Source organism: Bufo gargarizans, chromosome 1 (assembly GCF_014858855.1).
Source record: "Bufo gargarizans isolate SCDJY-AF-19 chromosome 1, ASM1485885v1, whole genome shotgun sequence".
Classification (NCBI taxonomy): domain Eukaryota; kingdom Metazoa; phylum Chordata; class Amphibia; order Anura; family Bufonidae; genus Bufo; species Bufo gargarizans.
Window position 1 is genome coordinate 71093025 of NC_058080.1, and position 13854 is coordinate 71106878.

A 13854-nucleotide genomic window follows, 5' to 3' on the forward strand; every position below is an offset into this window, starting at 1 on the left:
GGTGCAAAAAGAGCAATGGCGACGCCCTTATTGCACCAAAGGCCAATATTGCATATTAAGAAAAAGTTTTATGCCTCGGATCAACCACAGCTATGTGTCTGTGTAAACTATTGGATAGGGAGGTATCTGGTGACCGATTCCCTTAAAATAAAAAAAATAGCTTCCAGAGGAGCTGACAAATCCCAAGAGCCAGCTGGCCGAAGTGCCTAGAATTTATAGAGATGTGTTACTAACATTTTCGGTTGTCGTCGCTCCTGGAGAAATCTAATTGGCTTAACATTTTGATAATAAATTGACCATTCATGGGATGGAGTTAAGGATTCAAAGAAAATTGTATTGTTATCTATGCCATCAATCTGAGACAATCTCATGGTGAACATAAATGGTTATCTTCTCAATACCTATGTCCTGGTGAAAACATAAGGACCTGTATCATCCTGCACTGTAGAGAGCAATTAAGCAGTATTACAACTGATCATCTGGTTCTTCAAGAAGACAAACAGAACAATTTGATGTGAGAGGTCGACGGGCAGTGATCTTATTTCCATCATTACATAGTGTCTTGCTATGAACATCAGAATCACGGTGACAACTTTTCTATGTCTGTCCAACCTTTTGTTCTGGGAAATTTTGATTTGATACAAAACGGTCTAATGGGCGGTCCCTCTCTGAAGAGGTCCATGAGGTGGAGCTTGATGGTCATTTCAGAGCCGGCTTTGACCATTCAGGTTCCCTGTTGTTCAGCAGTGAGTTGAGGTCATATAACAGACCACTCGGCTGTCAGCATGAAGAAGAGGCTAGTCTTTTATGTGTTAGGGCAGGACAGGGGTGGATCCCCAAATTTACATTCATAGGCGTCTATCTCCACCTCTCTAATATTCTGTATCGTCCAAATACATCTAAAGTGAAAAATAAAGCAGCCTTGATTAAAACATTCCTACCATTTTGTGTATACAACTATGCATCTCCATAACGACGGGTTAATTACAACCTGAAACACATAAGCATGGTTTGCTTGTATGTGTCCTTCTGATCGGTTTCTAGGGACAACGAAGTCTGGTTGCACCATTCTGTGTCTCCATGGTTACAGACTACGAACAAATCCTGTAGTCAAATTCCTGTTCACCTGTCCCCTACTTCTCCATGGCATACATTCAGTAGGTTAGGAAGAAGAAGTAGGGGACAGATGGAAGGAGTATGCCTGAAGAATCAGCCTAAGGTCTTGTTCACATCTAGTTATTTCCTCCTTGTTATAGGGGCAGAACAATGAAAATAACAGAAGTGCCAGATCCAGCATATCTATAGACAGAAAACAAGGTGGCACTCATCATCATAGTGAAAGTATCTTTTCTTATTTCATCCACAAATAACAGGCTGGATGACCAGGCAGGGGCAGACAAATGCACACGCCACACAGGCAGCAACAGGTGGCGACGCTTCCTCCCTGACATTGATGGTGAGTGCCACCTTGTTTTCTGTCTATGGATATAACGTGTCTACCTTGGGGATTGAGCACCGCCAGTAGTGTGTGAGGAGGCCCGATACTGAGGAGCATCATCCTATCATGATATATTTAAAGGAGAGCGGGCAGTGCCTTCCTATCTGTTTCCTTTTTGGACTCTTTGCCAGATCCAGCATATCACTGAACTGATGGTCCCCACTGACTACAATGGTGTATTTCAGTTTCCATTCAGGAGCCTGCTCCTTTAGCTTGCAGGATTTTTTTGTCCAATGTTTTTGACAGAATCTGCAATGAAGGCCCCAAAGTGAGCCTCTGACACAGATGTAATCTGCCTACATGCGGACACGCAGGTCCGTAACAGAGATTATATTTTTTAATAAATACTATTTGCAAAGCTTATTTTTTCATTTTAGATACATTTGGGAACTTGAACAAAAAAATTAATTGTGAAAACTGGACCTTCCACAGACAAAATTCAGGAAACCCCAAGTACGAAAAATAACCATCACATAAATGTACATCACATAAATACACATGGTATAAAATATATACATTACATCTTTCTATAACTACAGTATCTCTACAAATACCTGTGATGTCACCCTGCGATGACAAGTGCTCTGATAAGCAGCCATATGACACAACTGAAGATTGACATTTCATAGGAGACTTCTTATGACTATATATTCTTTTAACTGGATCCATCAATGTGATATACTAAATGAGAGTCAATTCCAGTATGCGACCAGTATACAAAGATCCATAAGTGACTGTGACTTTAGTTCGATGAAATCATTTCCCTCATCCCATGTAGACAAGAAGAATACAGTCAGCACTTGGGTGCATCAAAAATGGAGACCATTCTGAGGAGCTAGGCACCAAGTCCTAAAGCTGGCCATACACACTAGATAGGAGCTGCTTGATGTTTGAACAGCAGTTGAACAATCATCTGATAAACATGTCACAGACACAGCCATACACATTTTAGTTTACATTGGACATTACAGTTGTTAAGACTGCCCATACATGTTCAATGAAACCAGTTGATGGACTAATGATTTTTCTGGGAACGCTCCTTCAGAGAAAGATCTTAAAGGGGTTCTTCAGATATATAAATGAAAAAAGGAAATTAAAACAAGGAATAACTAAATTAAAAATAAAGGACGGAAGGTATGTAGAAGAGAATAAAGGGCTAGCCGACTGCCTTAATGAATACTTCTGTTCAGTTTTTACAAAAGAAAAAGGAGAAGGACCTCCACTAGAAAGGATGACTATTAAATCGTTTGATGCATGTGTCTTTACAGAGGAAGATGTTCTAAGTTTGCTGTCTAAAGTGAAGACAAATAAGTCACAGGGGCCTGATGAGATACACCCAAAATTATTAAAAGAGCTTAGTGGTGAGCTGGCAAAACCGTTAACAGATTTATTTAACCAATCATTAGTAACAGGAGTCGTCCCGGAAGATTGGAAATTGGCAAATGTCGTGCCCATTCACAAGAAAGGTAGTAGGGAGGAATCGAGCAACTATAGACCAGTGAGTCTGACATCAATAGTAGGCAAATTAATGGAAACCCTATTAAAGGATAGGATTGTGGAACATCTAAAATCCCATGGATTGCAAGATGAAAAACAGCATGGGTTTACTTCAGGGAGATCATGTCAAACAAATCTTATAGATTTTTTTGACTGGGTGACTAAAATAATAGACGGTGGAGGTGCAGTAGACATCGCATATCTAGATTTTAGTAAGGCTTTTGACACTGTCCCACATAGAAGACTTATCAATAAACTGCAGTCATTGAGCATGGACTCCCATATTGTTGAGTGGATTAGGCAGTGGCTGAGTGACAGACAACAGAGGGTTGTAGTCAATGGAGAACATTCAAAACAAGGTCATGTTACCAGTGGGATTCCACAGGGATCTGTACTGGGACCAATTTTGTTTAATATCTTCATAAGTGACATTGCAAAAGGCCTCGATGGTAAGGTTTGTCTTTTTGCTGATGACACAAAGATATGTAACAGGGTTGATGTTCCTGGAGGGAAACGCCAAATGGAAAAGGACTTAGGAAAACTAGAAGAATGGTCAGAACTCTGGCAACTGAAATTTAATGTGGATAAGTGCAAATTAATGCACCTGGGGCGTAAAAACCCAAGGGCAGAATATAGAATATTCGACACAGTCCTGACCTCAGTATCTGAGGAAAGGGATTTAGGAGTAATTATTTCAGAAGACTTAAAGGTGGGAAGACAATGTAATAAAGCAGCACGAAATGCCAGCAGAATGCTTGGGTGTATAGGGAGAGGTATAAGCAGTAGAAAGAGTGAAGTGCTTATGCCGCTGTACAGAACACTGGTGAGACCTCACTTGGAGTATTGTGCGCAGTACTGGAGGTCATATCTCCAGAAGGATATAGATACTCTAGAGAGAGTTCAGAGAAGAGCTACTAAACTAGTACATGGATTGCAGGATAAAACTTACCAGGAAAGGTTAAAAGACCTTAACATGTATAGCTTGGAAGAAAGAAGAGACAGAGGGGATATGATAGAAACTTTTAAATACATAAAGGGAATCAACTCGGTAAAGGAGGAGAGCATATTTAAAAGAAGAAAAACTACCACAAGAGGACACAGTTTTAAATTAGAGGGGCAAAGGTTTAAAAGTAATATAAGGAAGTATTACTTTACTGAGAGGGTAGTGGATGCATGGAATAGCCTTCCTGCAGAAGTGGTAGCTGCAAATACAGTGAAGGAGTTTAAGCATGCATGGGATAGGCATAAGGCCATCCTTCATATAAGATAGGGCCGGGGCTATTCATAGGATTCAGATATATTGGGCAGACTAGATGGGCCAAATGGTTCTTATCTGCCGACACATTCTATGTTTCTATGTTATACAAGTTTGAATAACCCTGCTCTAGGATGCCCGGCCCCACAACGACCGTTTTCTTCCAGGATCACTCCACGGTCGTGGCTGCATCTCCCCTGCCGACAGAAATCAACATACATCGACCGGGGAGTTGTTGGCTGCACCCAATAACATGCTGTGACAGTGACCAGCCCTTGCATCACCATCGTGGCCTTCTATTGGCTGCACCCCCGATGATGAATGTTGATTTCTGCCGGCAGGCGAGATGCAGCCACCGCTGTGGAGTGATCGTGGAGGAAACCAGTATCAGGGACCAGGTAAGTATGTACACAGTCGCGGGGCCAGGCATTCTATAGGGGGGGGGGGTTCAAACTTGGATAACCCCTTTAAGTTCATTAACAATCCATGTTTGAACAAAGTATTTTTCATCCGACTATTAGACGAAAGTTTCAAACACAGCCAACTTCCTTTGGGATGAAGATGTTCTGCTAATGGTCAACTAAAACGATGGTTTACCAGATGAATGATCGCTGAAATGTTCAGTTTTGATCTACTTTAATGTGTTTGGCTGATTCTCACTCAAGGGCAATGGAATGCAGAAAGGGGTGAATTATGTGAAGGAGAGGGATAAGGCCCTTTTAGATTCACAAGCCAATTTTCAGGAGCAAGAGTTCATACATAGGAATGCCTGTTCTGGATCACCCACTCCTTTGTTGGCTGGTTTGCATCTTTCATTAGCAGCAGCATGTCTGTGTATAAGCAGGAATATGCCACTGATAATCTATAGAAGTGAGGGAGGAATGACTGTGGTAGCGATCATTCCTCCCCCATCCACTTTGCGTTAGCCTGTGTAATAGGTCGATGCAAACGAGCGCTGATGGACATGATCTTCATGCCCGAACACTGGGCAGTCTAATAGAACCCTTAGTCCGCATCCATACAGCAGATACTACAATAAGAGACACACATTTTCGGGGCTCCGCATTGTTACCGTCTTCAGCTGGTCAGTGGGGCTGCTGTATTAAACATATGTATTTAATTCAGGTCTATTGACCTTGGATAACAGGTTTAGTCCATCTTTCACGCTGCCAGGACTAAGCAGTTCTGTATTAATGTATTTACAGCCAGTTCACTGCATAGCTAAAATGAAATCTGACCCAACTTACCTCCAGAAAAAAGAAAAGGTGCCCGCTGAGAAAACTGCATTACGCATGTGGAGCAAATTCTTTTGCCCTTTTTCCGGATCAACCAAGGATTATACATTTTTGACTTGACTGATGGATTTTTTTCCCCCTATATTTTTTCATATGTTCAATAATTTCTATTGTTTTACTTGAATTAGTTAATAGTATCCTATAAGTTCCCCAATCACATCACTGGGACCTCGATGATGAGCAATATATATATATATATATATACAGGTGCAAAGTTCATTTAATTTAGATAATGCAACTTAAAAGGTGAAGCTAACATATGAGATAAACTCATTACAGGCAAAGCGAGATATTTCAAGCCTTTTTGTTATAATTTAGATGATTATGGCTTACAGCTTATGAAACCCCAAAGTCACAATCTCAGGTCCCCTTTGTTCAGGGGGTATGGATTAATTAGCTGACTACAGTCTGACACTTTGAGCCTAGAATATTGAACCTTTTCACAAAATTCTAATTTTACGCTGCGTTACTGAAATAAATTAACTTTTGCACGATATTCTAATTTTTCGAGTTTCAACTGTGTATATATATATATATATAAAACAATTGAATTCACTCGACACCCATGACCTTTGGCGGTTCTTACATGGCTTTAGGTTTCCTCGAGCAGCTTCGGCATCCTCGTCTATGTTCTGCCCGCACCCTGCTGTTTCTTAAATGTCATGTTTTTCCATTTCCCTCAATGGGAAAATATTTCCATTTGATTTAATTACTAGAATGAAGGCAGATCTCTTTATTAGCAGCCAGTCCGGCACATCGTGATATCGTTTTCATATCCAGGTGTAATTTAGACATCGCTTTGAGCTAACTTCTAGAACACACTGCGCTATTTTCCATGTAATAAAATGAGCACTTGAGGTTTCCTTTCTTCCCGACCGAGTGACTCAGAATACAATCCCGCCTGGGGTAGTCATGTTAGTCTTGCCGCAGAACACAAAGTACTTTTGAAACTTGAAGAATACACTTTCAGACAAAGCTTTACAGGTCAACAACTACCGAGCTACATCAATGTTTTCTAATGTTAAGTGCACGCAGCCCGGGATGCGGAGCCAAGAAAGTGTAATTACTGAGTGCATTAAAAGACGCGGGAGATCGATAGAACTTCAGTGAGAAAGCTCCTCACCCACTAACCCCATCACAGCTTAGGATACTGCCAACCATTTCAAAGATGAGACTGACACAATAATGACATTGGCGGCCCCTCGATGCCTGTCACAGGTGAAGCTCTGCATTCTGCCGACCTCTATGACTTCATCTGCTCATTCTCTTCCCAGAAAATCATGGTTGCTTTCTTCCAAAAACAGCGCCACAGCTGTCCACAGGTTGTATGTAGTACTGCAGCTCATTCATCTAGAGCTGAGCTGCAGTACCAGACACAACCCATGGAGCCGTTTCTAGAAGAAAGCAGCCATGTTTTTCTAATCCTTGACAAGTTTTCCAGTTGTAGGTACATAAAATAAAATACATTTTATTACTATTTATAAGATCTCTGCTTGTGGTCACAGAATGGAAATATTCTTGTTTTTATAGCTGATCATTCCTCCTCACACAGTCACACATGCCTACTCTTCCAAAATGTCTACGGAAACCAGGGAAGACTTCCCTGACGAGTGGGCTTGGTTCATTGGTGGCTCAGTTATGGCAGCAGGGACTGGCAATCCTGCTGCCGCCCTACTGCCTGCACAGTAGATATACATGCATGCATGTTTGTGCATGCTACTGTGTAGACAGCCAGGTCAAATGCCAGTCCCTGCTACCATCACTATATTAGTCATGGTGTCACGGCCATCCTAGGTAAAGGAACGGGCACTTTTGCTGATATTTAAGCAGGCCACTTGGGCTATCACCGGTTTGAAAGCACTGCGGCTGGCACAGATGTGTGCTCAAGGGCATTTGGCTGGGTGCCTAACCTATATTTTGAGGGATGGGGCATATGACTTCCAGTGATTCCCCAAATGACCAACACACATTGAACTATTCAAAAGTGGAATAAATAAAAGTGAAGGAAATTGTATATCTTCCAGCATCTGGCTATGAGTAGCACTGCATATGAGTGTTCTATATGATGTCGCCGTGTGCTCCTTTGTCTCGTTCTCACAACCGAAAACGTCCGCCAGAAGTACAATCGGGAAATCCCTGGTGTAGTGTGCGTCGATGTGTGCGCAATTCCTCCAAAATAACATCACAGAGACGTTCTCAAGTAGGTTCCAATAATGTGCCTCACTCCCAGCGGCTAGGCGTGGTTTATTTATACCAGAAGATAGGAGGCGGTCTTACAATCATGACCAATGAGGAGACAGGTTATGGTATGAAGTGATTGGCTGGAAGGCGGTCTTACAATCATGACCAATGAGGAGACAGGTTATGGTATGAAGTGATTGGCTGGAAGGCGGTCTTACAATCATGACCAATGAGGAGACAGGTTATGGTATGAAGTGATTGGCTGGAAGGCGGTCTTACAATCATGACCAATGAGGAGACAGGTTATGGTATGAAGTGATTGGCTGGAAGGCGGTCTTACAATCATGACCAATGAGGAGACAGGTTATGGTATGAAGTGATTGGCTGGAAGGCGGTCTTACAATCATGACCAATGAGGAGAAAGGTTATGGTATGAAGTGATTGGCTGGCAAAGATGTAAATGATCGCGCAAACTTATGTTCGCGCGTTCACACACATATTCGCGCCCTTTCCGTTGCCGCGCTTATCCTCGTGGATGAAGAAACCCCCGCTCGACGGTCCCCATCCCTCCCTCCTCAGCCGGCGCCATGACACTGGTATCCTGCAGTAATACCAGGCCGGGCACAAATCAGCTACAGGTCGGGACGACCGGACCATCGTGCAAAAGTCTCTGCGCAGATGCGAACGCGAATAAATCTGCGCATCTCCATAGGATAGATGGCGACCATACGGCGAACAATAATTTTTCCACAACATATATATTTCATTTTCAGTGCAATGCAAATTGTAAGAAGCTACAGTTTATACATTCTGAAAATACAAAACTGAAATTCAAAGTGTATGACTGCACTTACAGGAACATCTTTACCTCCCCGATCATATTATAGGGGTTGTCTGCCTTGAACTATGCTTTTTGGTTAGAAGGGTTCATCAATGAAAAGCTAATCACATAATGTACCATCAATCGGCTATAATCTGTGCTGGAACCAAGTAGCAAGTGTTTAATTTCCCTGCAGTGCCACCACAGGAGAAATGAAGCATTACAGCTTTCCAATTTATGGACTGCCCATGTAATTCATGGATGTTCTGGCTCCTCCAGAGGGAAAGACACTTATTTTCAGAGTGGGGGACTGTCATAAGTATTTACAGTTACAAAATACGATATTTGAACATGGCTTTATGAGTTATTATTAACATTGAGATATATCTATGCTGAAAGAAAGCATCCTGTAGACAGAATACTCCATAAAGTACTTACCACAGAAGACCTCAACTTCAAGCCTCTGGTATGATAAATTCTACTGTGACCACCACAGTAGTCCCCTTCATGTTGTAAAAAGTATGGCATCTTACATATTAAACATATTGGATGTTATCATAGGAGTCATGTTGGTGGAACAGAAACCTCGTGGAGTCAGCTTTGTAAGCATACCCAATTCTTGCTGATTGACAACCCCTTTGCCTCTGACAGCATTGCTATTGACTCTGAATCCTCAGCGAGGGGAATGTCGATCAGCGAGGAGTAAGGGCTGTTTCACACGAGCGAGTCCATTGTGGGAATCACATGCACGGAATTATCATGATTTATAAATCATTATAATGCTGTGCGCTCCTGCATGCTGTTCCATCAATGGACTCACTTGTGTGAAAAAGCCCTAAGTATGCTTACAGAACTAACTCTGTAAGGTTTCTGCACTGCCCACATGACTCCAGGCATCTCATGTGTGGTGTGTTTACAGAGGTGACTCCATGACTCTGTAAGGTTTCTGCACCACCCACATTACTCCATCCATCACGTGTGGTGTGTTTACAGAGGTGACTCTATGATTCTGTAAGGTTCTGCACCGCCCACATGACTCCATCCATCACATGTGTGGTGTGTTTACAGAGGTGACTCCATGACTGTAAGGTTTCTGCACCGCCCACATGACTCCATCCATCACATGTGTGGTGGGTTTACAGAGGTGACTCCATGACTGTAAGGTTTCTGCACCACCCACATGACTCCAGGTATCACATGTGTGGTGTGTTTACAGAGGTGACTCCATGACTGTAAGGTTTCTGCACCGCCCACATGACTCCATCCATCACATGTGTGGTGGGTTTACAGAGGTGACTCCATGACTGTAAGGTTTCTGCACCGCCCACATGACTCCATCCATCACATGTGTGGTGTGCTTACAGAGCTGACTCCATGACTGTTAGGTTTCTGCACCACCCACATGACTCCAGGTATCACATGTGTGGTGTGTTTACAGAGGTGACTCCATGACTGTTAGGTTTCTGCACCACCCACATGACTCCAGGTATCACATGTGTGGTGTGCTTACAGAGCTGACTCCATGACTCTGTAAAGTTTCTGCACCACCCACATGACTCCATCCATCACATGTGTGGTGTGTTTACAGAGGTGACTCCATGACTGTTAGGTTTCTGCACCGCCCACATGACTCCATCCATCACGTGTGGTGTGCTTACAGTGGTGACTCCATGACTCTGTAAGGTTTCTGAACCGCCCACATTACTCCAGGCATCACATGTGTGGTGTGTTTACAGAGGTGACTCTATGATTCTATAAGATTTCTGCACTGCCCACATGACTCCATCCATCACATGTGTGGTGTTCTTACAGAGCTAACTCTATGACTCCAGGTATCACATGTGTGGTGTGCTTACAGAGCTAACTCTATGACTCCATCCATCACATGTGTGGTGTTCTTACAGAGCTGACTCCATGACTCTGTAAGGTTTCTGAACCGCCCACATTACTCCGGGCATCACATGTGTGGTGTGTTTACAGAGGTGACTCCATAACTCCAAGTATCACATGTGTGGTGTGTTTACAGAGCTGACTCCTTGACTCCAGGCATCACATGTGTGGTGTGTTTACAGAGGTGACTTCATGACTCTATAAAGTTTCTTCACCGCCCACATGACTCCAGGTATCGCATGTCCATACATCAAACTTATTTTATGAACAAATGGAAATCAAAGGAAGGTAACGGAGCATGGTAGCAATGCTGTTAAACCATTCAATGATCCCATCTAGTCTGTTTAATACGCAAAAACCTGATGACAAGTTCCCTTTAAGAGTGCAATTATCCCTGGAATACACCAACCACAAATGTCAATAATATGCCATCTCCCTTCACTGATGGCTGATGCTTCAAGGTTACATCACACTTCAGTCCCTGGTGCTACAGGCCAACATTATTATCAATGAGCCCTTTAAAAGATTTATCTGTCACTGCAGGCTAATATTCCGGCTGATAGACTGGATAACAATGAAAAGGTCACTACTGAAAGCTTGTATTAAATATACAGGATCTGACTCATAATCCGCTCTCCTACATTCACCTTCACGTTTATTATAAGGAGGGGGCTTAGAAATGTATTACTCTCTCGAGGGCTGCCAATGCTAGATAGCGTCCTTCACCCACAGTTTAACAACCCTTTACCGACACTGCAAATTATTTTATGTCTTTGTTGTATCAAAAATGAAGAACTCAAGAATGTGTAGGAAAATAAAAATCTTAGATTGAGTTTCCGGTATTCGTCGGAGGTATGGATGGGTTCAATGGACGTCCCTCACTTTATAGCCACACAGTGGTATACTGTACATCACTCATTGGCTCCCATCCCATGTTTAGAGGATGCATCTGTATGGTATAACCTAGCAGACTGCACTATTGCATACGACAAAAATAAAAGGAAAACTGCCCAACGAAGTCTAAAAGGACAATCTTTTGGCCTCTGTTTGGTGAACGTGGTTTCTAAAATGGTCTTTTAGAAATCCAGAAAAAAAAGAAGCAACCTTTCATAGAGGGAGAAGCTGTTGCCAGAGCAAATGTTTGGCAAACAGCTATCTGAAGTGTATGGTCAACCTTAGATGGCATTGGTTGGTGATGTCTGTAGAGCAGGTTAGTTTCTGATCAGTTGGTGATGTCTCGCAGTGAGGTCATAAGCTCTGTGCATTAGGCTACCTAGATTGTCATTGGTTGGTGATATCCTAGTTTAGAACAGTTAAGTCACACAGCGTATTTAGCAGGTAGATTTCTGATTAGCTAGTGAGGTCACAGAGGGAGCAGATATAAAGGAAATCACAGCATGGTCATCAGTGTCTATAACACTGTAAGTACACATGGTTTTAAATTCAGTTGAAAGACCAGGAAAGACCGTTGTAAATTTAAAGACGCACTCCCACAATTTTTTTATTTATTTTCTGGCCCATTAGAGAGGTACATGATGTAAATTGTAGTGATAATCTTACTGGTGACTGTATTTGTAAGTTATAACCTCCCTTCTGGTCCTTAGCTGTGTCATGTGACCCACTCTGACTCTCCAGCTGACCCAGCATCTTATGTGTGGACAGGAAGTCAGCTTCTCTTTTCATTCCTATAGGAGCCTCGATGTGACTCTCATAGGACTGAACAGAGAAATTCACTTCCTGTCCACACATAAGATGCTGGGTCAGTTGGAGAGTCAGAGTGTCGGTCACATAAAACTGCTGACAACCAGAAGGGAGGGGATAACTCACAAGTAAGAAGATTACCTTACAATTTACATCATGTACCTCTCTAAGTGGCCAGAGAAAAAAATTATGGTAGTGCTTCTTTATAATAATGTCAACGGAGGCTATTAAAACTTGAAGGATCACAGTAAAGCCATATATTTTGTGATGTTACTACCCAATACAATGACAGGACAGATAACCACACAGCGTATGGCCACTTATCAAACACTTCTAGAGGTCACACATTTACTACGTGTTAGGAAATCTTCTTTTAAGTATTTGATCCTAAAATTTTGTCATGGAACGGGAGAAGGTCACCAACATAGGGTATATCAGGGATCAAGAGATATCTCACTGATACATATTTCATTAAGATATCTTATTTTGCATGGCCAGTATGGCAGTCTGTGATTGGATAAGGTTGTGTAGCAGGATGGTCAGATTGAATGCTGATGTCACAATGTAGCAGGTTTGTCTGCACTTGGATAATGATGTCATAGGGAAAGCAGAGTGATAGCAGGCTACTCTGTCATTTGATACTGATGTCTAAGGCCTCTTTCACACTTGCGTTGTCCGGATCCGGCGTGTACTCCACTTGCTGGAATTACACGCCGGATCCGGAAAAACGCAAGTGTACTGAAAGCATTTGAAGACGGATCCGTCTTCAAAATGCTTTCAGTGTTACTATGGCAACCAGGACGCTATTAAAGTCCTGGTTGCCATAGTAGGAGCGGGGAGCGGTATACTTACAGTCCGCGCGGCTCCCGGGGCGCTCCAGAGTGACGTCAGAGCGCCCCATGCGCATGGATGACGTGCCATGCGATCACGTGATCCATGCGCTTGGGGCGCCCTGACATCACTCTGGAGCGCCCCGGGAGCCGCACGGATGGTAAGTATGCTGCTCCCCGCTCCCCGCTACACTTTACCATGGCTGCCAGGACTTTAGCGTCCCGGCAGCCATGGTAACCATTGAGAAAAAGCTAAACGTCGCATCCGGCAATGCGCCGAAACGACGTTTAGCTTAAGGCCGGATCCGGATCAATGCCTTTCAATGGGCATTCATTCCGGATCCGGCCTTGCGGCAAGTCTTCAGGATTTTTGGCCGGAGCAAAAAGCGCAGCATGCTGCGGTATTTTCTCCAGCCAAAAAACGTTCCGTTCCGGAACTGAAGACATCCTGATGCATCCTGAACGGATTTCACTCCATTCAGAATGCATTAGGATAAAACTGATCAGGATTCTTCCGGCATAGAGCCCCGACGACGGAACTCTATGCCGGAAGAAAAGAACGCAAGTGTGAAAGAGCCCTAAGAGAGAGCTTAGTATTGTATCACATTCCGAGTGGATGGTCATCATATGCTTGGATGGGGTGTCAAAGAAAGAGCAAAATTTAACCACATGGTCTATACAGTAATATCGTCCTATATCAGCTTTAGCCAACCCTGAGAAGAAATTTGACACTGTGGTGCCAGGGCCAAATAGACACTTTGTGGGTTTGGCTGTAGAGATGATAAATCTTCCTGAAATGCATAACAATCATTGGGAATGGTCCTTGCCACCAAACTAACAAGATCTCCTTTATATTATGGGGACCAGTATCACAAAAAAAAGGTTTG

General features: G+C 42.9%; 1 protein-coding gene across 2 annotated transcripts in view; it reads right to left on the reverse strand.

The window, feature by feature from the left end:
- Positions 1 to 13854, reverse strand: part of NSG1 (neuronal vesicle trafficking associated 1) — a 76783-nt gene that overhangs the window by 26115 nt on the left and 36814 nt on the right. The gene's annotated exons all lie outside the window — the stretch shown is intronic.